The following is a 26,311-nucleotide window of genomic DNA, read 5'->3' as shown; positions in this document are numbered from 1 at the left end:
CTCAGGCCGCACGAGGTATTGCCCCTGTTATGTTTGTTGCTATCATCACTGTTGGCATGATGATGATGATAAGTGAGAGGGAACATTGTCTGCTGAGTGAAGTCCAGCACCTAAGCACCTGTTCAAGCCCCACCTGCTATGACTCACCAGGCTTATCAATTCCTAACAGAACTCATCTACTGTCTCCCAAACACTGGTGACCTTTTCCTGCCTTCGCCTTTCCCTAGAATTCTCCTCTCTGCCCACGGAAGCTCCAGTTCTACTTTGAATCCTTTTTCAAGGGCTTTCTCAGACGTCACCTTCTCTGCGGAGCGTCCACTCCCCCTCTCCCAACTTCCACGGCCTCTGCTATCAGGGCTGACGTGATTGTCACTCACGCCTCTGAGGACCATGCTAACCACGGCGTAGGACTGGAAGTCCGAAGACATGAACTCAGTCTTATTTAATCCAAGAAACGCTAAGTGCTTGCCAGGTGCTGGGCCTTCAGCTGGGTATTGGGGATTCAAAAGAGAAAGACGCAGCCAGATTGGAACATCCAGTGGAGAAAGCAGCAAGTCAACAGATAGAAAGCCAGGTAAATTAGGTGTGATCCAAGTTCTCTGGGAATTCGGAAGAGTGAACTCTTAATTTTCACATCTTCCCCAAGGCGCACTGCCATGTATCAGCAGATGCTCGGTGAGCACTTTGTGTAAAGGAGAGCATTAACTCAACATAGCCTTTATCTGACTCTCCGCAGACTACTGCACACACAACCCTTGGCTAACCCCTCATGTGGCGACAGCTACAGCTCTGAGAAGGGTCTGCTTGCGTTCTTCCCCTAGGTCCGGGCCAGCGCCAGCCAGGTGGTGGGAAAGGACCTGCTGAAGGAATTTGAACTGTAGGACATGGCCTGAATTTCCCCACTCTGGCCCTGCCTCAGGTCTGCCTCTCCTGGTGGGAAGGAAGACGTTGGTTGTCTTCACTGGGAGGTGTCTCGCTTACACCTGGTGAGGCCACTGAAGACATTACACAGCCTCAAACTGGGGCACCCTGGGGGCCCCCTCCTCACTGGGTGTGGTGCCCAGGATGGGAAGGCAGGCCAGCCCAAGGGAAGCAGATGGCCGCACACCCCACACTTGACAAGAAAGCAGTCCTGCCTGGCCAAGACTAAGGAAGAGTGAGAGTCATGGTTCGGTTCCTAGTAACCAGCTTTTCCACCAGACCTTTGAAACCATAATCACTGCTCAACATTTCCTCTGTGGATGCCTTCCTCCATGGTCCCTATGTCGCCCTGATCCCTGTCCCCCCAGGCCTGAGCTTTCAGGAATTTAATACCTGCCACTAATTTGCTGTGCCGTGTGGGGCCTTGGGGGTGTATTTTATAGATGACAGTAATAACACACCTTTGCAGAGAACCTGCAGGTACCAGGACCCCTGCATGCCTCCTCCTTTAAACTTCACAACCAAGCTCTAAGGTGAGAACTGTTGTCATCCCCATTTCACAGGTGAGGAAGCAGGAGCTTCAGGAGTTCAATAACTCGCCCCGTGTGACACGGCTGGTGTAAGTGGCAGAGCTGGACCTCGCCCCCTCCTCAGTCTTGGGCTGGTGAACTTGGCTCCACACCCTGGAGAACTGCATCCTAAACTCCAGGAGAGTCAACGTTAGGTTTAAGTTTTTCTGCTATTCTCCGTAAACAGCCATTGATTGATTGGCTTGACCGTAAAACTGTTTTAAATAAAATAGAACATGTTTCTTTTAAGGCACCCACAGCCATTAAAAGAACATTTCCAACCTGTTTCCAAACAATCTCTGGGCAAGAACAATCTATTACTCCTAACCCTGCAGTCATGTCCCTCCCCCAGCACCCATGCTGACCTTTTCCTATCAGGCACGCAGTGTCTGGAGACAAAGCCGAGGGCGCCAAGAGAAAGGGGCCAAGACTCAGATGTATTTCAGACAAGAACCTGAAGTGACTGAATCAGAGTTTTACAAAGAACGCCGGTCTAATTTTAGATGGAAACCCGACTTACCCCTTCCAGCCTGCCAGTTAGTTTTGGTTATGTGTCATTGTTTATAGTTTAAATATTCTTTGCATTTTTTCCCCAAGACTGCTGTTAAATTAGAAGCTGGCCGAGAAGATAAGTTATTTATGGATGTGTGTGACTCCTCTTTAGGCCTAGCTGCTTGCAACTTTCTCAAGCCACCCGGGAAGGTGTGCTTTATACAGAACGAGAGAGTGTGTGTGAAATGTTCTTTGAATAATGATTGCAAAGTGCTCAGGGAAGAACTGACTTTATTTAGACGTTCTGTTTCTTAACAGTTTCCTCTCTGGCTCTCTCTGCAGACAGTGAGTGTGCGGGGGTCTGGGGCGGGCAGTGTGACTGTAAGCTCAGGGAATAATAGAGTTTTATTATGAGGGAGATTGCATCATGCATGCTTGAAATTCCCATGTGGTACAATCTGATTAAGTATCGATATAGTCCAGGTTCCCAGAGGTATTGTGGGGCTTGGGAAAGAGTAAAATAGTACACAGGCCACTTGATCAGAGATCAAAAGTTCACAGATGGCAATGGGCAGTGCGTAACTGCATGAGGGCCAACAATATGTTGTTCTCCGTTCATTAAGCGCTATGCTGAGGCATTTTCTCTGGAAGGGAAATCCCGTAAAAAAGTTTGTGCACTTAAAAAAATGTGTAACTACACAAAGCTGAGTTATGGCTGCTGGACGAATTTCCCACATAAGGAAATCTTGGAAGAGAATTGTGGATTATATCATCTGTGATTTATCTGGGTCCAAATGCCTGAAACACGCAATGAACTTGAGTTGGAACAACACCTATATTCTCCGAAGTGTCTCCTGCCTCCGACACAGGGACTAGGGACAGGCTGCCCTCATCACTTCGAGAGGACAATAGAAACAGACAGCTGGCTGATTCCACGGTGTTGGAAATACTCAGGCTGTCCCCAGACACTGGGCTCCTTATTTTAGACTCAATTCAGTACATGTTTATGATTTTGTATGTGCTACACACGTTCTCTGCCCAGGGCAATTGGGATTCAAAGATAAGCAAGGACACAACACTCGAGTCCTTAAGTCCCCTGAGAGAAGCCCAGTTGCTGTAAGAGCTCTAAAGAGACCCTCTCCCTCTGGCAAAGGTGCCGGGGAACTCTTCACAGACAGGTGGTTGAAGAAGGACATGCAGGATGGTGGGGCTCTTCCTGTGCCTGCCCAAGTCTGAGGAAACAAAGGCCGAGCCTGTCTCCTGCTCACGTCCTATGGGGACAGTCGCCTTGTCCCTCATGGTTGGCCAGCAGCCTGCTTCCAGAGTAGGTGGCTGGAGTACACAGTCTCTTTCTCCATGCTGGGAGAAGGCTGTGGGCAGTAGTCACGCACGGGCATGTGGGGACAGATCTTCCCCAGAAGTGTGGGAACAGGGTCCAGCTCTGCCTGGCCTTTGTGCTGCCCTCCCAGGTTCAGGGCTGGAGTCCCCTGTCTGGGTCCTGGGCAGCTCTGCGGTCAGAATGAAGAAAAGGGATGCAGGGGGCAGTGGTGCTGTGGGTTACGGAGAGGTCTTCTCGTTCCAGGCACCTATTACTGGCCTTCCCCGGGGGGTGCATTTGTTTTCTAGGAGCCCTCCAACACATGCTCGGGGTCCCAGCACAGCAGCATTTCCTGGTCTATGACGTGATGCCCTCTCATTTCCTGCCCTGGCCCTGCTCTGGGGCACATCCATGCAGCCCCGGAGCTTTGGGGTGAGCATCCACTTGGCACACGTGAAGACTCATGCCACCCCCCACGCCAAGGGCAGGAGGGCCCTCAGACCATGGTAGCCGGCTCTCCTGGTCCTGCCAGGAGACGGCCCCAGGCCGTCACTGCGATCAGTCTTCTTCCTGGAAGTAACAGTGCTGGGAGGGATTCTGGGGTGCAACCCCTCAGCAGACAGCTCTGCGATCCACACTTGTGGTCAGAATGCGGGGCTGGGGCAGGACCCACCTCCTTTTGAGGGAAAGGGGAGAAGGTGCTGTATCTCCTAGACTCTCTTCCAAGAAAAAAGATGCTGAGAAAGAGCAGATGATTGAGGGCCCAAGGGACAGCACACGCAGTTTGGTGACTTAGGAACTCAGGGAGCAAGAGGTCAGCTGGGATTTCCCTCTGGAATGCTATGCTAGGTTGAATCTGTTCCAGAACTGCAACAAGACCGCGTGCTTTCCAATGAAGTGGCCTTTGATGCATTGTTTGGAGCAGGTCTACACGCTAAGATCAGATGTACCCACACTTCCCCTGGTCCACAAACAGGACACGCACGGAGATGAAACACTTGGCAGGAATGAGCTCAAGGGAAGGTCTGGTGATTAGGGGAGAAAACGTCCGGCCCGAAAGACGCTGAGTTGCTCATAACACCGTGAGGTTTCTTTGATGCGAGATGGGAGTTGTTTGTTTGGTGAGTGTGGTGGCACAGCCCGGGAGCAGGGTGTCCCTGGGTTTCCAGCGGATAAGCCCAACAGAAGCCGCAGGCGTGTGCCTAGCAGGAGAGGAGGGCATGGGCTCCCTGAGAGAGGACTTCCTCCTCACCAGGACCAGCTGGAGAACTCCTGTCACCACGAGTGTTCAAGCAGAGTCTGCAGAACTACAGGTGCTGGGCTCGGTGCTTCTTGCCAGCCCTACTGCAGTGCAGGCTCCCTGGAGGCCTTTAGCCCTGCTGGTGGTCTGGATGCTCTGATTATTATCCAACCCCAGTTGTCTGGTCTTAATGAGCTGGATCACCATCGCTTCATCAGAGGACATCTGATTCCTTTGTGGTTTTGTTCCCACCCTGTGAGGTCAGCTGGGAGTTAACCCTCTATTTATCTCTGGAAGGTAGCAGGAGCTGGAGAGGAGCGACCCAAAGGGCTCAGGGCCGCACTTCTTCAGGGAGGAGGGTTTGAATTCACCCTCCCCACTCCCGCGAAAGGCTCTCATGGCAGCACCTGCAACAGGCCAGAGCCCTAGGGAGGGGACAGTGCCCTGCTCTCCCCGGCCGGCTACTGCTAGGCCCGCTAAGCCTGCCATCATGCTTATCACGCAAGCATTGCTTTATCTTGAGGGCTTAGATTGGGAGGGAGAGCAAAGGGTGAATTTTTCAACTGATACGCTATGTATTGCTACAGTGTAGCAGTTGCTTAGAAAAACCACGTATTTCTTATGAAATAAAAACACTTTTCACTTGCAGTGACGTGATCCCCAATATAATGTAGCACCCTTAGCGATGAGACTTGCTCATTCTCCTAACACCCTCTTGAGCCCTGAAACCTGGCTAGTTCATCAGATTAGCTAAAGTGGAAGGACCCTGAAAGAAGGGATGCATAACTAGTGAACAGAGGGTTGGATTTATGGGGGATGGACGATGAGATGACGGATGGGGAGGGAGACAGTTTAGATCCAGGTCCCTAAGGAAACAGGATCATAATCTTCCTGGGTTGTAGGGCCCTTAGCAGGGAAACCACTGGTCTAGCATTTTCTAATAGTGCTTCCCAGAGACCTAGGGGTCAGTGAGGTCTCCTCCCGTCCTCTCTCCAACCAGAGGGCCTCTGCTTTGCTCTGCGTTACAGGCTGGCCTAGCAAGGGCTGAAAAGAACGTGAGGCCGCTGGTACAGCCCACCTGCGTTGTTACAGATGAGGAGTCTGGAGTTCAAGAGATGGCAAAGTTCACAGGTATCGTGTTGTTTTGTTGGAGCTGGCCTGGAGCTGGACTCTGGGTCTTCAAAGTGTAGCTGAGCCTGGCGGGTGTCGGCGCAGCAGGTCCTGTGCACAACGGACAGTGAGATGCCGAACCTTTTCTGAGGAAAGCCAGGGGTCCCAAGTTTCAAAGGGTGGCTCAGGGTGTGTGTGTGGGGAGGGGGAGGTTTGAGCACAGTAGTGGGAAAATCCAGGGTGCCAAGTGCTTCTGATCAAGGGATCTTTGGGGGTGAGGAAAGAGGACAACCTGTATGCTTGACAATTCTGCTTAGTTTTAGGGGCTGCCCAAGCCCTGGGATTCTGGACCTGCCATCCGGGCTCTGCTGTTGGCCAGCTTCAGAAAGTCCTGAACTTCCTGACCCTGTATGGGGACACTGTGTGTGTGGACTTCCTCTGGGACGAAGGTTGTCAGTGGGGGAGGCTGGGGCCATTGTGATACCCACTCTCTCAGGGTTAGAACCCCATGCAGACCACTTTGCACCTTACTGCATAGTTCTTTTCTCCAAGTAACCTCTTAACTGTCCCTGTACTGCCTTCAGGGTGGGAACAGAAGCAACACTCTAAGCCGCCAAATTTGGGATTCTTATTTGGCACTAGGTTGCTTATTTGTGTATTGAGGAAGACAGGAGGGCAGTGGGGTTCAGGAGGGAGGGAGAGACTGTGTATTCGTGTGCATGTGTGTGTGTGTGTGTGTGTGTGTGTGTGTGTGTGTGCAGACATTTGTAAGCTGGCTGTGACTCAGTTAGAGCTCTCATGTTTCTTCCGTCTTCCTTCTTTCTGTTTGGACTCAGCTCCTCTGCTCTGAAGATATGTCCTTTCTATTTTGCCGAAAGTCCCGTTGGTCTCCTCTGATCTGTGCTGCTTTTCAGGGCACGCCTCCAGTGGCGTGCCAGCAACTTGGGCCAACGACAACAGTGGAAACCAAGACAGCTCTGGAAAAATATTTGTTTAATTAGCAGAAATGATCCGTGTGCGCCTCCAAGGGACCAGAATCCATTTTTAACTGGCTGGCCTGCAGCCGAGCTTGATGAGTTTTCCTGCAGGACTGTTTTAGGTTTTGACCTGAGTAATTGGTGTCCACCTCTGACCTGCATGCTGGCAAGGGAAGGGTGACACGTGGCCCTGTTCAGACCCTGTGCTTTTTCTTGCTGGGCAGTGCCAAGCACATTTAACGGCGTCTTAAGGGAAATGTGGGTTCCCTGGGGCATGTCCAATCCACACAGAATGGCCCAAATCATTCTCAGACCCTAAAACCATCCTTGTCACTCTAGAATTCCTCTCAGAACTGGGGCTATGCCTGTAAGTCTCCATCAGGCCTTTTTGGGTAAGAGCCATTCGGCTTACCTTGGAGGTAGAATTGCATTTTTCAAGGGGCATCTTTTACAGAAAGGTGGGCTTTCTCCAGGGGGCCCTGGGGTGTCCTAGAGTGCCTTCTTGTGGCTCCCCCAGGGCCATCCTGCTCCTTCCCCTGAGACTGACCTGCATGGTCTATCTTGGGGGACATCCTTACTCTCTGCCTTCTTGGGGTGGGAAGTGGGGAGCCCCAGAGGGAGGAGAGTGAGGTGCAGGTAGTTATTCTGCCTCCCTCCCAGCTGGGTCAAGTCAGGCTCGCTCTGTGTCTTGCCCGGAGGTCACGGCTCCCCTAAACTTTCTTTCTCTTCTTCCACTTGACCAATCGCCTGTCTCTCCAGATCTGGCATGGCTTGTGGGGTGCAGCATTACCCCGTAGTTGTTCTACACCCCGTGTAACCTTCACAGCCAGTCCCTTTATCACGCCCTCCTCAAATTATCCTAATTGGAAAACCATCTTTCCTGGACTTCTCTATAAAATGAGGTTTAACAGTCTTATTCTCTGAGAACAAATCTCCTCAAAGACATGTGCCAGAGAACAAACCAATGGTGGAAAACCCCAGGGGAGCAGAGCTGCAGTATATGGTGCTGTGGCCCACACCCAGAGGTCTGGTGCTGGGCAGGGAGACTGTGTAACCAAAGTGAGTGAAATTACAGTCATGGCCCAGCCTCAGGGTGAGGAGCCCTCTACCCATTCCACAGAGGTGCGGATAAGAATGGGAGTGCCGGTGTGTCTGCTGGGATCCTTCCCTGAATGCTGGCAACAAAATGGAAATCCTTTGTTTGGGGGACCTGCCTCTGATAATGGCATTTAAACCTCCCACAGTCCTGTGTACGCCCACCTCCTGGCCATACGTAGGGGGATGTCAGATCAAAAACAGACCCTGCTGGTACCTTAGCCATGGTTCTCCAGAGAACACAGAACCAATAGGATATACAGATAAACAGAAAGAGCTTCGGGATAGAAATTGGCTCACAGGGTTATGGAGGCCCAGAAGTCCCACATCTACCGTGTGCAAGCGGGCGGGCCAGGAAGTCAATGGTGTGGTTCTAGTCCAAGCCCAGAGGCCTGAGAACCAGAAACACCAACGTCTGAGGGCAGGAGAAGATGGATGCAGCAGCTCAAGCAGAAAGAGTATGCGCTTCCTCCCCTTTTTGTTCTATTCTGGGGCCCCCACCGTCTAGATGAGGCCCACCCACCTTGGGGAGGGTGATCTGCTCTACTCAGTCCTCTGAATCACATGCGAATTTCTCCTAGAAACACCAGCACAGACACAAGCAGGAACAATGTTTTACCAGCTGTCTGGACAGCCCTTAGATCCATCAGGCTGACACATGAAATTACCATCGCATAGAGTTGGGTTGTAGGGTCATCTTAATAGGCTCCAATGTTTTTACTCTTGGCAGAGTCTGCTGGGCTGGTAGAGATGCAGGACGAAGGAGCCAGTGTGAATGTGAGTTGTTTTTTTCCAAAGAGGCTACAGAAATACTCAGAATCTAAGAGGCAGAGGGTCGGGCTGGGGAGCTGAATCCATTTAGTGGCTTTTCCAACACTTGTAAAAACAACGCCATGGCACCGCACCTCAGACACGCCAGCACCAGCAGGAGCCCTTCCTCCAAGGTGGGGTTCCAGGGTCTCTCCAAGTTTTAATCATCGCAGCCTCTTCCCTTTGCTTTCTCAGCCTTGGGGATGATGGTACAGAGTTCTCTTTTTACCTTGTAATCATCAGGTTAGCAGTCTTACACCTATGCGAGCATTTGTATTAAATCTTTTTTATTCAAGTAATCTGCAGCATGGGCCATCTCCTGTCTGAACCCTGACATGCTTCACAGTAGGAGAGAGAAATTTCACACCGGCCTGCAGGCGGCCTCGAGGGGAGGGACAGCGCAGGTTGACAGGCGGAGGCGGCCTCCTCAGCGAGGAGGAGGAAACGGGGCAGGCTCTGGAGGCAGTTGAGTCACTTCTGCTGCCTGAATCTTGCCGGGGGCAGATATAGGTCAGTCGGGGCCTGGGTGGTATTGGAAAAAGGAATCTGGAAACTGTCTTCTGTCAGGGACAGACCTGGCATTCAGGGAGGACTGCTAACATGTCAGCCTGTTCCGGCTCCAAGGCTCTCCTCACCCTGTCCGCTGTCTCTGCAGAGAGCCACCAGCCAGCACAGGTCTAAGCCCAGCTCCTCTGCTCAGTGTCCAACTGTAGCCATTCTGCTTCATTCTCTCCAGGGGCCCCGGAAGACCTAGGAGGCTGTGCGGGGTTTCCCTGGAAGAGAGAATGAGTTCCACGCCCGCCTGAAAATCTTTGGTGTCCGCGTCCTCTTCCCTTACCTGAGTTCTCTCTCAGGATCCTCATCCGCCTGACCTGTCCCAATCAGATCTCTGGGCAAGCTCCAACCAGTTCCACTGACAGTGGCTGTTTGGGCTCAAGCTGGGCCCTCAGGAGGTACAGAAGCTGCTGGAAGACGGAGGGCCTTGCAAGAATGAGGCAGCCACAGGGGCTCCCTGTTACGAGCTGAATTGTGACCCCAAATTCCTGTGTTGAAGCTCTAACACCCAGGCCCTCAGAATGTGATCGTATTTGGAGATGGGGCCTTTTATGGAGGTGATTAATATAAAATGAGGCCCACAATCCAATCTGCCTGGAGTCCCTGTAGGAGGAGATTAGGACACAGAGCGACAGCTGTCTGCAAGTTCAGGAGAGAGGCCTCAGAGGAAACCAACCCTGCCGGTGCCTTGGTCTGACTTCTGGCCTCCAAAACTGAGGAAGTAAATGTCTGTGGTGTAAGCTGCCAGTGTAGTATTTTGTTATAGCGGCCAGAGCTATGACACTCCCCAGTATCTTCTCCTGATATGAATCCTCCACTGTTGTGTTCCCCATGGAGGTGATAACAAATGACCACAAGCTTCGTGGTTCAAACAACGCAAATCTATTCTGGTACAGCTCTGGAGGTCAGAGGCCTAAACCCAAGGTTTTGGCAGGCTGGTTCCTCCCGGAGGTTTTCAGGAGAGGATCTGTTTCCTTGTCTTTTTCTAGAGGCCACCTATGTTCCTTGGCTCATAGCCCGTTCCTCTCTCCGTGAACACCTACCACTGTTCTGAGCCTCCTGCCTGCCTCTTGTAAGGAAAAGTAGGAGGTGTACTGTGTTTCTCCGAAAATAAAACCTAGCCGGACAATCAGCTCAAATGTGTCTTTTGGAGCAAAAATTAATATAAGACCCAGTATTATATATTATATTTATTATATTATACTATGTTATATTATATTATATCATAGCATATCATATTTATTATATTATAATTATAAAGACTCGGTCTTATAGTAAAATAAGACCGGGTCTTATATTAATTTTTGCTCCAAAAGACGCATTAGAGTTGATTGCCTGGCCAGGTCTTATTTTCGGGGAAACATGGTAGTTCCAGTTCCGAGCTGAAGGCCAGGCAGCTGATGTTCAAGGGCTGGAGAAGACGGATGTCCTGTGTCCCGTGACCCTGTGATCACACTGGGCTCAACACCTAATCCAGGGTCATCTCAAGATTTTTAACTTAGTAACATTCGCAAAGTCCCTTTTGCCATGTGAGGTAAGAGTCACAGTTTCTGGGGATTAGGATGATGACACCTTTTGGGCAGGGAGGTGTGATTCAGCTGATGACTACTCTCTCTCCACTCCAACTTACTAATTCACATCTCCTTGCACGTCCTCAAACGATGCCAGGAAAATCAGAAATCAGCCGAGAAACAAAAGACAGTAATGTCTCCAGCCTCCTACGCCCACTTGGAGTCCACAGCCTGGAGCCTATAAGAAGCTGTAGAGAACAGCAGAGGAAACGGAAGGAGAGAGGAAAAAGCCCTGGGGTGGCATTGGGCCTCGTCCTACTCTGGAAGTCCATCCACTGAGGCATTAGACATGCTGAAAAACTTAAAGTAATTATCTAACACCAGGAACTAGGCTAAGAGCATTGTCACCTGAGCATCGGTGGCCCAAACAGTAGAGGCTTTTACAGTGTCTGAGAGGCCTGAACTGAGAGGGGAAGAGCCAGCTCGTTAATAAGTGGCTCTTCTGTCACCTATTAGCTATGGGAGCTTGAAGAGTTACCCAAGCTCTAAGCTCCAATGTTCTCATCTGGAATATGGGATTAATGGTTCCTGCCTCATCGGTTGTCATGGGAATTAATTGGAAATTTCTTCTTTGCATGGAAACAGCTTAGCACAAGCTTGGCACATACTGAGTGTGTAGTAAATGCTGGTCTTAATGATAATATTTAGTATCGCCAGTCTTTTGTCTACTCAGCACTACAGTGTTTGGGGAGTTGACCAGACCATGCTGCATGCGTGTGTGTGTGTGTGTGTGTGTGTGTGTGTGGTGAGACTGGCAGTCCTTCGGCAGGCTGGAACCTCTAAATCTATCAGTGCAGTCCTGTTGCTGAAGAGAATTTCCTGTGAAGGACCCTCACACACCTCTGCCTCAAATGTGGGCTTCTGAAAGAACTTCCTTCCCTCCCCCTTATTTCTGGGCAGTCCAGTGACAGGAAATTGCATTAAATTGACTTCATTCTCCACCAAAAAAACCCCGATCAGAACTAATAAATGAATTCAGTAAAGCTGCAGGATACAGACTCAATATACAGAAATCTGTTGTGTTTCTATACACCAATAACAAACAATTAGAAGGAGAATTTAAGAAACAATCCCATTTATAACTGCATCAAAAAGAATAAAATACCTAGGAATAAATTTAACCAAACAGCTGAAAGACCTAGACTCTGAAAACTACAAGGCACTGAAGAAGAAATTGAAGAGGATGTTAATACAAATAAATGCATTGTATTTATATCCATAGCTTAAATTGTATTTAAATCCATAGCTTGCTTATGGATTGGAAGGATTAATATTGTTAAAATTTCCACACTACCTAAAGCAATCTACAGATTCAGTGCAATCCCTATTAAAACACCAATGGCATTCTTCTCAGAATTAGAACTAATCCTAAAATTCATATGGAACCACAAAAAACCCCAAATAGCCAAAGAAGTCTTGAGAAAGAATAAAGTAGGAGGCATCACACTCCTTGGTACCAAACTACAAGGTTATAGTAATCAAAACAGCATGGTACTGGCATAAAAACAGATACATAGATCAATGACATAGAAGAGAGAGCCCAGAAATAAACCTTCCCTTATATGATCTAGTAACCTGTGACATAGGAGGCAAGAATATATAGTGGGCTAAAGACAGTCTTCAATATGTGGTGCTGGTGAAAGTGGACAGATACATGCAAAAAAATAAAATTGGACCACTTTCTTACACTATATACAAAAATAAACTCAAAATGGATTAAAGACTTAAATGTAAGACCTAAAACCATAAAACTCCCAGGAAAAAAAACACAGGCAATAAATTCTTTGACATTACTCTTAGCAATAGTTTTTTGGATATATCTCCTTGGACAAGGGCAACAAAAGTAAAAACAAACAAATGGGACTATATCAAATTAAAAATTTTTGCACAGTGAAGAAAGCCATCAACAAAACAAAACCACAACATGCTGAATGGAAGAAGCTATTCACAAATGATACATCCATAGGGGGTTAATATCCAAGATTATAAGGAAGTCATACAACTTAACACCAAAAACAATCTGATTATAAAATAGGTTGGGCCGCCCTGGTGGCTCAGGTGGTTGGAGCTCTGTGCTCCTAACCCGGAAGGCTGCCCATTCGATTCCCACATGGGCCAGTGCCAGATGGCTCAGTTGGTAGGAGCACGGGCTCTCAACCCGTGCAGATTGCCGGTTCGACTCCCACAAGGGATGGTGCAACTAAGATTGAACATGGCACATTGAGCTGAGCTGCCACTGAGCTCCCAGATGGCAAAGTTGGTTGGAGCGTGGGCTCTCAACCACAAGGTTGCCAGTTCGACTCCTCAACTCCCGCAAGGGATGTTGGGCTGTGCCCTCTGCAACTAACAACAGCAACTATACCTGGAGCTGAGCTGCACCCTCTACAACTAAGATTGAAAGGACAACAACTTGACTTGGAAAAAGTCCTGGAAGTACACACTGTTCCCCAATAAGGTCCTGTTCCCTTTCCCCACCCCCCCAAAAAAAAAATTAAATAAAAAGGTTGAGGACCTGAATAGACCTTTTTCCCAAAAGGACATACAGATGACCAATAGACATATGAAAAGATGCTCAACATCACTAATCATCAGAAATATGCTAATTAAAACCACAATGAGATATCACCTCACACCTGTCAGAAGGGCTACTATCAATAAATCAACAAATGTTGGCGAGGATGTGGAGAAAAGGGAACCCTTGTGCACTGTTGGTGAGAATGTAAATTGATGCAGTCACTATGGAAAACAGTATGGAGAGTCCTCAAAAAATTAAAAATAGAGTTGCCATATGATCCAGCAATTTCACTTCTGGGTATTTATCTGAAGAAAACAAAACACTAATTTGAAAAGATGTATGTACCCCTACGTCCAGCCTTATTTACAGTAGCCAAATATGGAAGCAACCTAGATGTCCATCACCAGGCAACTGGATAAAGAAGAAGTGCAACATACGTACAATGGAATATCACTCAGCCATAGGAAAAAAATGAAATCTTGCTTTTTGCAACAACATGAATGGAGCCTGAGGGCATTATGCTAAGTGCAATAAGTCAGACAGAGAAAGATAAATACCATAAGATTTCACTTATCTGTGGAATCTAAAAACAAAAAAACAAAAGCAAATAAATAAACAAAATAAAACAGAAACAGACCCATAGATATAGCTGATTGTTGCCAAAGGGGAGGGGGTGGGGGATGGATAAATACATAACCAAATAAATGACTTCATCCCTCCCCCTTGTCTCCCCATCCACATTCAGAGTTCACACCCATCATTAGTCACTCAGCGTGAAGGGGTGAACTGTTTGTCGGGCTGGAGGTCACCCTGAGATACAGAGCTTCTAGTTCCTGGCAGGTGCCAGTGCCTTATCTCCCCGTCCTATGCTGGGAGGGAGCTGTGTGTGTGTGACAGAGTGAGTGTAAGTGTGTGTGTGTGTGTGTGTGAGTGTGAGTGTGCAGTGCGGCAGGCAGAGAGGGGTGACTTTTATCCTCAAGCTGAGAAAATGGCGCCCTGCTGGGGTGACTGAGATGCGATTTCAGGCACGGTTATGAAGCTGCCCACGTGCAGGATCCGGGTTCTCGGGGCTGGGAAACGATGGGCGGAGGCTGGGCGCTCTTTGGGGAGCACAGGCCTTCCTTGGGGTCAGACTCACCTGGTCGGTGTGGCCTCCCGCAAAGTTATGCAACCTCCTCCAGTCTCCATTTCCTGATCCAGAAAATGGGCCACGGTCCCCACCAGTCTGGCTGGTGGAGAGGATTTAATGAGCTAATTTCGGTAGGTTCCAATAAGTAAATAAATACAATGAGGACTCAGCACGGGGCTTGGCGCAGACCCGCACTCAGAAATGTCAGCCGCGATAGCGAGCGCCCGAGGCGCCTGGCACCGCGCCGCCTTCCCGCTTCCCGCCCCCTCCCGGCCACCTCTGCTCAGCCTCTGCGCGCAGGAGGCCCCGGGAAAGTCTTGCCAAAAAGCTCATTTAGCAGGGCGGTCCCAGCCAGGTTCCTGTTTGCCTAAACCCAAGCTGCAAAGCCTTCAAAGGAGCCTCGCGGAGAACGGTTTGTTTTTTTTTCTCCTACAGAAGAGGGAGACGGAAAAGTTTGCTAAGTCAAGCTCCATTAAACTCACAAAGAGGCTTTGTTCCAGCTGAGACGGGTGAAAAGCAGAGGTGGTACAGGGCGTGGGCTTGTTTCTCTTTTCTTAAGAGTATTTAGGTAAGGCTAGCCCCACCTGGCTTTCCCTCCGGATCCCCATCACTGAACCTTCCACCGGTCCTAGTCCTGCCTCCTGAATGGGAGCCTCGAGAGTGACCGAGCCAGCGGGACCTCTCAGGCCTTTTACTCCCGTTGGATTTTAGCTTTCAAAATAATGATACATGACACTTATTAAATTATACAGCTTCTCCAGGACTTCTGCACGTTTTGTGTACCGTTGGGATTGATTCCACTAAGGTCCTTGCTTAAGGTCAAACAGCTAGTTCCCGGTTGAGCTGGGGCTAGAACCAGGTCACTTGGTCCTCAGGCCAGGTTTAGACAGTTGTCTTACACTGCTTGTTGTTCCTGGCAATGGCGTGGATAAGTCTGCTTGTTTCTAATCCTTTTGTCTGTAAGTAAAGGGATCTAAATTCAAGATTTCTTTGTTCCCATTAACTCATAAATCCCTTCAGGCAGGTTGCTATGTGACTGGGGCCTCTTGCAGTTGTGCAGTGTGGGGACAGAGCCAGGCGTGCAGTTTCCAGGCTCTCGGCCTCATGTGAAAAGGTGCTGGCTCAGGTAGTAAATGGCCATCAACTGTGATTGGATGGCCATCAGCTGTGGCTAGTTGGCCGTCAGCTGTAACCAGTGAGCCATTGGCCACTAATATAACTTCTGTGGCTACTACGCTAGCAGAAAATGGGGGCTAGCAAGAAGATGGTGGCTGAGCTAGCAAGCGGCGGAGTGTGGATTGTGGATTGCAGAGAGGTGGATTGCAGCTAGCAAGTGAGGTTGGTTGGTTGGCAGACAGAAGTGGACGGCAGGTTGCTGATAGTGTGGCTCCTACTTCCTGTGTCTCCAACCCAGCTGCCAGCGAGACTATAGTGGTATGACTCCCCTACCTGTGGCTCCATGGCTGTTCCTTTTTGGCCTCACCATATCCTGCGTTCTTATGTGGGGAGCAGGAGCTGAGACCCTGCATGACACCCTGCATGACAGCAGTGTGTAACCTGTGAGGCTGGACGTGGCAGCCCTGCTTTCATGATGAATCCAGTAGTATTAATTCGTCCCCCCAGCACATGGCATGGTGCCCTTGGGGGGAAATCATGCCTTTGCTCCTAAGACTGGTGGTCCTAGTGCGCACAATCCAGTAACTGAGCTCAGCTGTGGTGAACGACAGCGGCAAGGCCACTCCTGAACCCCCACAACAGGACGCAGCCGTGTGCTCATCGTGGGCTGGGCTGGCAGCTGTGGGCATGTGGGCATTGGAACCGGTCCTTAGGTGGGCAGACAGGAGGGCATTTCTGGGGGAGTCTGACGGAGTGGAGCCGTCAGGCCCAGGTCCCAAGAGAAGGAAGATCAGTTGTTGTTTCTGTCCTGACTCAGAGGTGACATTGTGAAAGTTTATGAGCTTTTCTCCCTTTGGCTCCATTTCCTTATCTGTTAAAACACAGCAGAGCAGAACCTGGCCCACACCTGCTCTTAAGGACAGAGCCAAAAAGGGCTGGGTTTTGTGAAATAGCTCTGGGCATAGCTTGGTGTCCCAATACCTGTGTGGCATGGTGCCCAGGTGTTTCTGGGGGAAAGCTGGTATGGATGCAGGAGCTGGCTTTCTCAGGAGTGACCTCAGGAGCAGCACCATGGGCGTCAGGAGAGAGCACACCATTCTTTTGTGCCACTAAGGAAATATCCTGTCCATCATAACTTTTACTTTTGCAGTAACATAGCCCGAGTTAGAAGTTTTTTAAAACAGCTTTGTTGAGATATAGTTGACACACAAGAAACTGCACATATTTAAAGTGGACAATTTGATACATTTTGAATCCATAAGTGAATCCGTAAGTGAAACCATCACCCCAAATGAGGTAATGAACATAATCATCACCCCCAAAAGTTCCCTTGTGCCTCTCCCACCTCTATGCCCAGGCAACCACTGTCAACTTTAATTTTAACATACTTTCCATCCTAAGATGTATTGTGATCTTAGGGAATCTTTAAATCCTATGGAGGCAGGAGCATGTGTGTCTACAGAGAGGTCAGGTAGGACCCCATGGAGGGAGTGGTGTTTGGGTTAGGGGAAAAATCAGTTACCCCTAAGTGATCTCTGGCAAAGGTCAAAAGTAAGCTGGCTACCACCTGGGGGAGGCAATGAGCCCAGTGGAAAGGGCACTGGCAGGCCCAGTCTATCTCTGCCATTCTGCTATATGACCTTGGGAAAATTCCCTAACCTCCATAAGCCTCAGTTTTCCTGTCTCTGAAGCGGGGATAATGATACTACTCCCTAGGTTTGTTGTAAAAACTGAATAAGTCAATCTATGTAAAGTGCCTGGCACATGGTAGACAGTCCAGAAATGGTATCTACTCTACCTATATTGGATTTGAAATACAGAGACATCTGTCAGAAGCATACCTTCTCACTCCCCTCGGGGCTTGGTATCATTCCTACCATCTACTGTTTGAATAGAGTGTGGTTGTGGAGCCAAGAAGTGAATAACCCGCAATGGTTAGAGCTAACTATGTATTCAGTACTGACTGTTCGTGATGCTCCTCTCCCCTAGAATTTCATCTCCTCTCCTGAACCCACCATTCAAAAACTCACTCAGGTCTCACCACCTCCAGGAAGCCTCCCCTGATTACTGTAATCTAGGACTCCAGAGGCTGAAGTTTTCTCTTCTCTCTAAACCCCAATACTATTTGGGTTGTAACCACACAATTGTACAACCGAGAGTGTAGTGTTCTGCATTGTTTTCTGTCTTGTGTACCTCTGTTTTGATTCCCATTTTGAGCACAAATTTCTTGTGGACAGGAATTTTGTCTCATGCTTCTTTGTGCCTTCAGCCACATCCTTAGAACCGTGTTAAATAAGGATTGGTGTTCATCAAATAGGTGAGCATTTACTTAGCGTAGATAGTACCAGGACCGGTCCTCACGGTCATCACACCTGGAGAATATTTTGAATGACAGGTGAGTGTATGTATCTGAGCTCGGGCTGCTGCAAGAGAACACCATAGACTGGGGGGCTTAAAAACAGAAATTTATTTCTTTCAGTTCTGGAGGCTGGAAGCCTGAGATCAAGACACCAGCAGATTCAGTGTCTGGCGAGGGCCTGCTTCCTGGTTCATAGACAGCGTCTTCTCTTGTGTCCTCACACAGTGAGGGGGCTCTCTGGGGTCTCCTTTATAAGGCACTCATCCCATCATCAGCCCCACTGGTCCCACTTCCTAACTCCACCACATTGGGTGTTAGGTTTCAACATACGGATTTGGGGGGGACACAAACATTCAGTCCATAACAGTCTGTGACAACACGGATGGTGGTCGCACTAACACTGTTCTGTGTCCCCCAGGGATGCCCATACTTGCAGATGGCCCTCAAGTGCTGTAGCCTTGCAGGCCAGTCAGCCCGCGGATGCAGTCAGCCAGCCAGTCCTCTCCTGCCCACGGCTCCAGCCAGGCACTGGGCTGTCACTGTCTTTCAGAACGAGTTGCCCTTCAGCTCTGACCCACTGGGCTCCCAGACATGGACTAGTGATGACTTTTTGTCAGCCGTCCACTACTGACTTCTGTTTAGCTTGTGGAAGGAACCGAGGCTCCTTCCCTGGGGCCCTGTCCTCTCTGTCCCTACAGAGAGTGAGGCCTACCAGGCTCCTTCCAGTTGCCCCCACAGGAGGCCAAGCCGCCTGGCCTGCGTCTGCCCTGCTCTTTGATCCACTGCTTTTGGAGTGACTCATCACTAATCTTTCCTGTCAATAACAACAAACACTGGGAGGAGGCCCAAGGGCCCTCCTTGGCTCAACATGTCTTGAAATTGAACTGGAAGGGAAAACCCATTACACAGAGGGCTTTGAAGGGGCAGAGGGAAGGAGAAGAAGCCAGAATCCACACAAGGCGAGCCAGACCCTGGGGTCTGGGTGAATGCTCAGGCGGGTCAGCTGACATCTACTGGGGGCAGAGGAGCCTCCCCACGCTAGCTCGTTTCCTCACTCCTGCCCCACTTACTAACAGCCAGCTCTCGACAGGGCCTTCCTGGCCCAGGGAAGATCCACACTGGACGGACTCTTTGCACCAACAGCCTGAATAGACTTGGAAGCGGGTTCTAGGCCTCATCCCGATGTCGTCCTAAATGTGAAGAGCGTCGTGGACTTTGAAGTCAGAAGAACTGGCTATAAATCCTGCTTTGCTGCTTACTGCCTTTATGGCCTCTGGAAAGTCACTTAACCTCCATGAATCTCAGTTTCTTCATCTATAAAATGGGTGTATTGCTACTTTCAAGATTGCTGGGAGGATTAAAGAGGATTATGTGAAGTGCCCAAAACGTAGGCGATACTTATTACCTAGTAGCTAATCTTATTTAATTAGATAGCTTCGTCTCTCAAATAAAATAAGTTCTCTGGGTTTAGTCAAAGGAAATAGAGTTAGAATTTAGGCCTTTCCGGTGGAAACAGGTGGCTCCACAGGACTGTGTGTGTGTGGTCTGTTCCAAGGGCCCCTAACTTGGGTTTGGTGCACACATCTCATTCTGATGGCATCTCATCACCAAGCCCCAGGCCAGAGGCTGGGCACCACCAGCATAGCCACTCCTTCGACTGCAGGCCTCTGCTGCCCTTCGTACCGCGTGACCGGCGGATCAATAGGACAAATGCCCTGCAGTGCCCGGTGAAGACTTTGAACTCTGGTCCCCGTCCAGCCAGGTGCTGGCACAGCTGACGAGGCAGCAGGCAGGGGCCCCCCTCTGGCTCTTAGGGCTCTCCAGCTCCCATTGGCCCCTGGGCCACCAAGGAAGGCGCTGGATTTGTGCAGAGATTCTCAGAAAAGAAACTTGACACTGGCCATGTCCACAGGATTGAGGGCAGAGTAAAGATGAGTGGTTAGAATTTCTGGAGGACATATTTCTTCCCTGGAGGGAAGAACGTTCTGTCAGTAATAACAAAACTTCACACTCAACGGAGGGGCTCCCTGGCGCCTCCGCTCTTTCTGCCCCTCCCTAAACTAGCCACTGGGGTTGTGGGGTGTTTAGCTTAACGGCACCTTCAAATTGTGCCCTGCAACCACATTCATAGTATGAGAAGGAATATTTGTTTGTCCTCAGGTTCTGTTAAAGTAGGTATGTCTGAACCGACCAACCAACCACTGACTCCTAACACCAACTTCCACCAAAAATCTTGGAGCTCAGTGGACAAACCAGCTAAGCACTGCTTCTCAAATAATATCATTCCTGTCTGGGTGTGTCCACGTTAGAAAAGCATTCCTACACCACATTCCGATAGGGATCCTCCAGTGGCTAAGTGGGGTATTATCTTCCTTTTGCAAAGGAGGAAATAACGTGCTCATGGTTACAAGTCCAGCAAGTAGCAGGCCTGGGAGAAGAACCGGGTCTTCTGTCTCCTCCTGCTAAGCCTTGTCCAGATAAGGAGTGCGTGGCCTCATGACTCCTCTCAGGTCCAAACAGGGTCCATGACTGTGGATCCAATCGTGTAAGAGCCCCTGGAGCCCAGATTTGTACTGTTAAAGCATTCTGCACTGCTGGTGGGAGCAGACGTTGGCACAATTTTTAGGATTGTAATTTGGCAATATGTATCAAAACCTTTAAAGATGCACTTACCAATGATTTCCACTGCAAGGAATGTATCTTAAAGAAATACTCGAGGCTGGGCGCCAGGTTAAAAAGTTAGACATAGAATTACCCAGTGACTCAGCAATTCCACTCCTAGGTGCACACCCCAAAAAATAAAAACATACGTCCTTGCAAAAATATTGCATGAGAATGTTAATAGCAGCACTATCTATAATAGCCAAAAAGTGAAAACAAGCCGATATCCATCACCTGTCAAACGGATAAAGTGTGGTTCATCCATACAATGGAATATTATTCAGCAATAAAAAGGAATGAAGTACTGATACACACTACAGCATGAGGACCCTTGAAAATATGATGCCAAGTGAAAGAAGACAGTTACAAAAGACCACATGTTGTATGATTTCATTCATTTTCCTACAGAGACACTAGGACAATTTGTCTCTATAGGAAAATTTATAGAGACAGAAAGTAGATTAGTGGTTGCCTAGGGCTGGGGCAGGCAAGTGGGGAGGAATGGAGGTTGACTGATAATGGGTATGGGGTTTATTTTAGGGGGAACAAAAACATTCTAAAATTAAATTGTGGCGATGGTTGTGCAACACTGTAAATATATTAAAAGCCATTAAGTCGTACACTTTAAATGGGTGAATTATGTGGTATGTTATTTGTGTCTTAGTAAAGCTGTTTGTAAAAAATGGGCACCAGGATGTACTTCTCAGCATTTTTTAAAAATAATAACAAACTATTTGAAATACTCCAAATCCCTAGGCAAAAATATTTATGGTATAGCCGTAGATGAAATAAAAAGCAGTTAATAAATGTAAGATACAAGAATATTTTAGACAATGAGAAATGTTCATGATGTATTATTAAATATAAAATACAGAATATATGTAAAATGTGATCTCAATTTTATTTTGAATTTTAAAAAATTAAATGTTTTATTTTGAGATAACTGTAGATTCACATGCAGTGTCTCAATTTTATTAACCTTATAAAAATTACTTGTTTTTAATTTAATTGATTTGGCTTTAACCTTTATAATTTTTTTTATTTCTGCTTTTTGGGGGGTTTATTTCATGCTTCTTTTACTAAGTTCTTGATCTTAGATTAGTTCTTGATCTTTGAGGTTTTTCCTCTTTTCTAATGTGTTCGTTTAGTGCTATAAATTTTCCTCTCAGCATTGCTGTAGCTGTGCCCCACAAATTTCCACATGTTGCATTTTCATTTTTATTCAGTTCAATGCGTTCCTTTAAAACTTATTTTGAGACTTCCTCTGTGACCCATGGATAATTTAGAAGTGTGCTACTTAGTTGCCAAGTGATTAGAGATTTTCCTATTATCTTGTTATTACTGCTTTCTTTTTGCTACTTGATTCCATGTGGCTGGATAACACATACTGTAAGATTTGAAGTTTTTTCAATATGTAGAGATTTATTTTATGGCCCCAAATATGGCCTATTTTGGCATTTATATTTTGGACTATGAGAAAATGCTCATGATATATTGTTATTTAAAAATATAAATTAAAACATGTATGTACAGTGTGATCCCCATTTTATGTTTTGTTTTGTTTTGTTTAAACACATACAAGAAAAATTCTGGAAGGCTATACACCAAATGTTGACTGCAGTTTATTTTCTTCCTTACCTTCTTCTGAACTATCTAAAGTTTAAACATCTAGCTTTTATGACCAAAAGCTTTTTTTAAATAAAGAGAGCAGTGGACTACATCTGAAACTAATATAATATTGTATGTCAAGTGTAATTGAAAAAATTTTAAAAAGAGCAGTGGATTGTGTGTCATAAAATATGGGTGCAAAAACTGGGCTGTCATTTGCTAAATCTTGTGAGTTGGACATCTCAGCTAACCTCACTGAGCCTCGGTGTTAGCATGCGGATGATAATATCCACCTCAGAACGCTGTTGTATTACATAAGCCACAGCCAACATTTGTTAACGCCCTTCGCGATGCTAAGAATGCAGAGTGCACGTTATAGCTGTGTCTTTGTCATCATGAAGAAGCTGGACTTTTTAATCTCGTGGGCCCCTTTTCAACTACTTGTTTTTAAGCTTCTACGATTCTTTCACTGAAGAGCAAATGGGAGGACGATGGAATTGAAAGGAATCTGGAGTATATTGTGTCTTTGGGCAGAACTCAGCATAAATTGCTGTTCTCCAGGTATTTCTGGAAGCCTTTGCGTATAATTGGGATGTAACTCATTTGGATTTTTCAGAAAAGTGCCAATTTCAAACGTTCCGTCCCATTGCTCTCCTGGTGTAAGAGTACTTACCACACCATGAAATTTCATTTCTGGTTAGGATAATATTGGGATATTGGGTTCAAAGTTTCATCAAAGGGGAAGAAAATTTCTCGGCCATCTGGCACACACTCACACCCTTTTGAGCCTATAATTGTTTCCCAAAGGTGGTAATCAAAGTTCCCAACAACAAGGATATCAGCTGGTTTTATGGCCTGTATTTCCCAGTGGCAGGAAGGGTGTGTGGCCTGCAAGGTGTGCCTGGGAGGACCGAGAGGTCTGGTGGTGACTGGGCTCCCTCCAGCATTACCTAATTGAAAGTCTTTTCCTTGCCTTTCCATGGCTGCCAATCCTTTGCTGAGCTGGCTGCCAGCAGAATGGCTGCAGTGTCTCTCATCCTGTCATTGGTAACCTCTCGTCCTGCCTAAGGATCTCCGGCCCTTCCTTGCCCAACAATTAGTCTCCTGGCTTTAGGAAGGACCTGTTCTTTCCACGTGTCTGGTGTTCTCTGAATCTGTGCTGTCCTCTGAGGATGGTGACTTCTTGATCAGGAGAGCCGTGGTCCAAGCTTTGCTAAAGATGTTCTAGAGGACCCCGGGATCTATCCAGTCAATGACCCCTCAGCCATGCTTAAGACTCTGTGTGAGGCCACCTCTCCAAGCTCCCCATTCATTCAACACGTAGCCTGTAAGGCAGCTCTCCCTGTACCAGCTACTCAGCCCCTCCTCTGTGACCTTAACGTGGCCGATGCATCCTTACACAATTGTACCTGTTTTATTATGTGCCTTTCACCACCCACAACTGTGAGCTCTTTGGATTCTAGGACTTTCTCATTTGTTTTTATTTATTTATTTTTATCATGATAAAATATGTATCACAAAACGTTCACCGTTTTCACCATTTTAAGTGTAGAGTTCAGTGGCATGAAGTATCTGCAATGTTGTATTTGAAGTATTTGCAACCATCTCCCTATCCATTTTCATAGCTTTTCATCAACCCAAATGGAAGCTCTCTACCCATTAAACAATAAACGCACCTATTTGCATACCTTCTCTCTCCTTTGTGAGGACCACTGCCTTGCACACATCCAGAGAGAGCAATTTACATAGGACACCGTGTGCAGGTGACTTTGGAGGTGTACGAGGCAGTGGCCATGCTTTTAGTCCAATCCTGACGTATCGTAGGAACTTAAATGTTTTTAAACATTGAACCAACTGGAGAACTGGGTGTTAAGGACATAATTTTAAATTCTTGGCATTTGAGTTAAGCTGTTCTCAGGAGACCTTGCTTTTCACCCTGAAGAGAAGGTCTTTTTGCTATGGACCTCCCAATTCTGCGATCTGTGGTGTCAATTCCATTCAAGTCAATTGCATTTGTTTACTATTTAGAGGGCAGCTAACAAGGCCCTGGGCTGTGCCATGTGACTAAAACAAAAGCAAAGGCAGTGGGAGCTCTCTTCGCAAGCTGTTCCCAACCTGGTGTTAGAGTGACAGGCGTGTCCTTCCGCCTACTCTGTCTATGCAGCTCTTGTCTTTGACATCATGATTTTGCTGATGGTGATGAGCCCAGAGAAACTCTCTCTCTCTGGCAGGCGAGGACACGGTGAGAAGACAGCCGTCTGGCAGGCCAGGAAGCGGGCTCTCACCAGAAACCAAACCTTGCCAGATCTGAATCCCGGATTCTAGCCTCCAGAACAATGAGAAATAAACTTCTGTTGTTCAAGCCATATAGTGTGTGGAGTTTCGTTATGGCAGCCCAGGCTGACACAGACAGTCCAGTGAGTCCCCGAGGCTCTGGCTTTGCTAAGCTGTTCCTCGTGGAAGATGTTCTCTTCCCCTTCTGCAAATGTCAAGGTCAGTGCCAGCCCTGCCCTTCCACCAAGTCTTCAGGCTCATGCTGGGTTCTCCTCCCCTGAGCTGGCGCATTTATGGTCAGCATTGTACGTGTTGTGACACATCATCTGACTGTTTACAGGTGATAAGTGTTGTGTCCATAGACGCTGGAGAATAAAGCGTTTGCAGACAAGTCCTTTCTTTTGCTCTTTATAGCTCCTGGAGGGCATTCCAGCAGAACTTGTTAACTGAGTGATAAACATACAAGCACACATTTCTACAGAAAGTCAGACCAAAAGAGATGGAATTAGAGAAAACACAAAGAGTTGAGAGGAATTCCCAGACAACTGACATGTGCTTCACTTCTTGTCTTCTCTGTGGTGTCTGAGGTCCAGGACATACCAAGACGGACTCCCCTCTAGGGCAGTGCCAGCAAAACGAAGGCCAGAGCCCGGGACCAGCTCTTGCTGTTTTTCTGGCCTTGAATGGAAAGGCTGCTCAAAGGCTGTCATGCCACAGGAAGAAAAATATCTGCAATAAGGCTATTTCCCGAGAGCAAATTCTTAAACCAGTAATAAATACATAGGAAAAAAAATATGTTAGGGTGAAGTGGAGGTTGGGTTATATTTGGAAAGACATGGAAGGACTGGGGAAAGATGGGGGCAGAAAGTGAAAGAAATAAAGACACAGGGTCAGTAGTTACAGAGAGAAAGGTTAGAATAAAAAGTAAGGCGAGACAGACAGGGAGAAAGAGGCAGAGATGTTGAAACAGAGAAATGACAGTGAAGGCAAGAGAGAGAGGGAGAGAGAGGAGGGAAGACCGTGTAACATAGGTCTGAAAAAGTGTAGAATGGGAAGAAAACAGTGAGCAGGTTTACAAAGAGAATTAAAGAGAGTAAGAATTAGAAATAGAAAATGGACAGACAGCATGGAAAGATCTGGCAGACAAGAAGTCCACACATCAGGAAAATGGGGGAGGGCCAGGGAGACGGAGAGAGGAGATCAGATCTAAAAATAGAAGAAAGAGTTTAGAGTCACAACACCTTTTATTGGCGTTCATGGCCCGATTTAAATTTGTGTTTGTGACTCCAACATAGACCTGAGGTCATCTCCAGTGCTGAGACTCTTAGCAGTTGAGACGTCTTCTCTTTGAGCTCTGTAGGGAAAAACAGGAATCAAGGATCTTCAAAGGGCTTGGAACTTCACCCAGATATGTCTTTACCATGATGACAAGTATGCTCAAGCTTCTGCTTCCGGGTGCTCTCGTGTGGGACCGCTTCCAAAGCGCCAGGAGGGCCCTACAAAGTGTTCGCATGGTCATGTGTTTTTGTGAATTTGTAGAGGTCATCTAAGTGCAGTCAAGACTGCTGTCCCTTCCTCTCTAACCTAAGCAGTTTGCAGTTACTTTGTCTACGGTTATGTTACCCACAGATGTCCTGGTGGAGAAGTGGCTTCACATAGCCTGTGGTCTTACTGCCGTGTGAATGCACCCTATGGTGCTGGGCCCCCGAAGGATAGGGCAGTGGGAGAGAAACAAGGCTTGCCATGGATAGAGCTGGGGTATATTCTCACCATCACCAGATGCAAAATAATAAGTGGAGCACTTAGGGCCTATCGAGACCTAATCAAAACCAAGGTTCCCATCGATCAGACTACACGTGACGCTGTAGCTTGTACAGTCCTGTTTGTTTTCTCTTGGATCATACCACCAGCCCTGGGGATATTTGAGATACCTGTTTGTGCTGTCTACTAAACATTAACTACCTGAAGGCAGGAGTTTCTTACCTCTAATA

General features: G+C 47.7%; 1 long non-coding RNA gene across 9 annotated transcripts; it reads left to right on the top strand.

The window, feature by feature from the left end:
• Positions 1–206: 206 nt before the first annotated feature.
• LOC117019219 (uncharacterized) lies at positions 207–24,381 on the top strand. Of its 9 annotated transcripts, none has more exons than XR_004422438.1 (4): positions 207–4,421; positions 5,569–6,099; positions 8,453–9,644; positions 10,756–11,643. It is a non-coding gene; the product is annotated as an uncharacterized LOC117019219 (long non-coding RNA). The 9 variants fall into 9 exon arrangements; XR_004422440.1 differs by lacking the exon at positions 10,756–11,643 and having other exon boundaries at positions 5,569–5,671; positions 8,453–8,499; positions 9,269–10,257; XR_004422436.1 differs by lacking the exon at positions 10,756–11,643 and having other exon boundaries at positions 8,453–8,499; positions 9,269–10,257.
• The last annotated feature ends 1,930 nt before the right edge of the window (positions 24,382–26,311 follow it).

The sequence above is a fragment of the Rhinolophus ferrumequinum genome (genome assembly GCF_004115265.2).
Source record: "Rhinolophus ferrumequinum isolate MPI-CBG mRhiFer1 chromosome 5 unlocalized genomic scaffold, mRhiFer1_v1.p scaffold_110_arrow_ctg1, whole genome shotgun sequence".
Classification (NCBI taxonomy): Eukaryota; Metazoa; Chordata; class Mammalia; order Chiroptera; family Rhinolophidae; genus Rhinolophus; species Rhinolophus ferrumequinum.
This window is presented reverse-complemented; position numbering and strand designations above follow the sequence as displayed.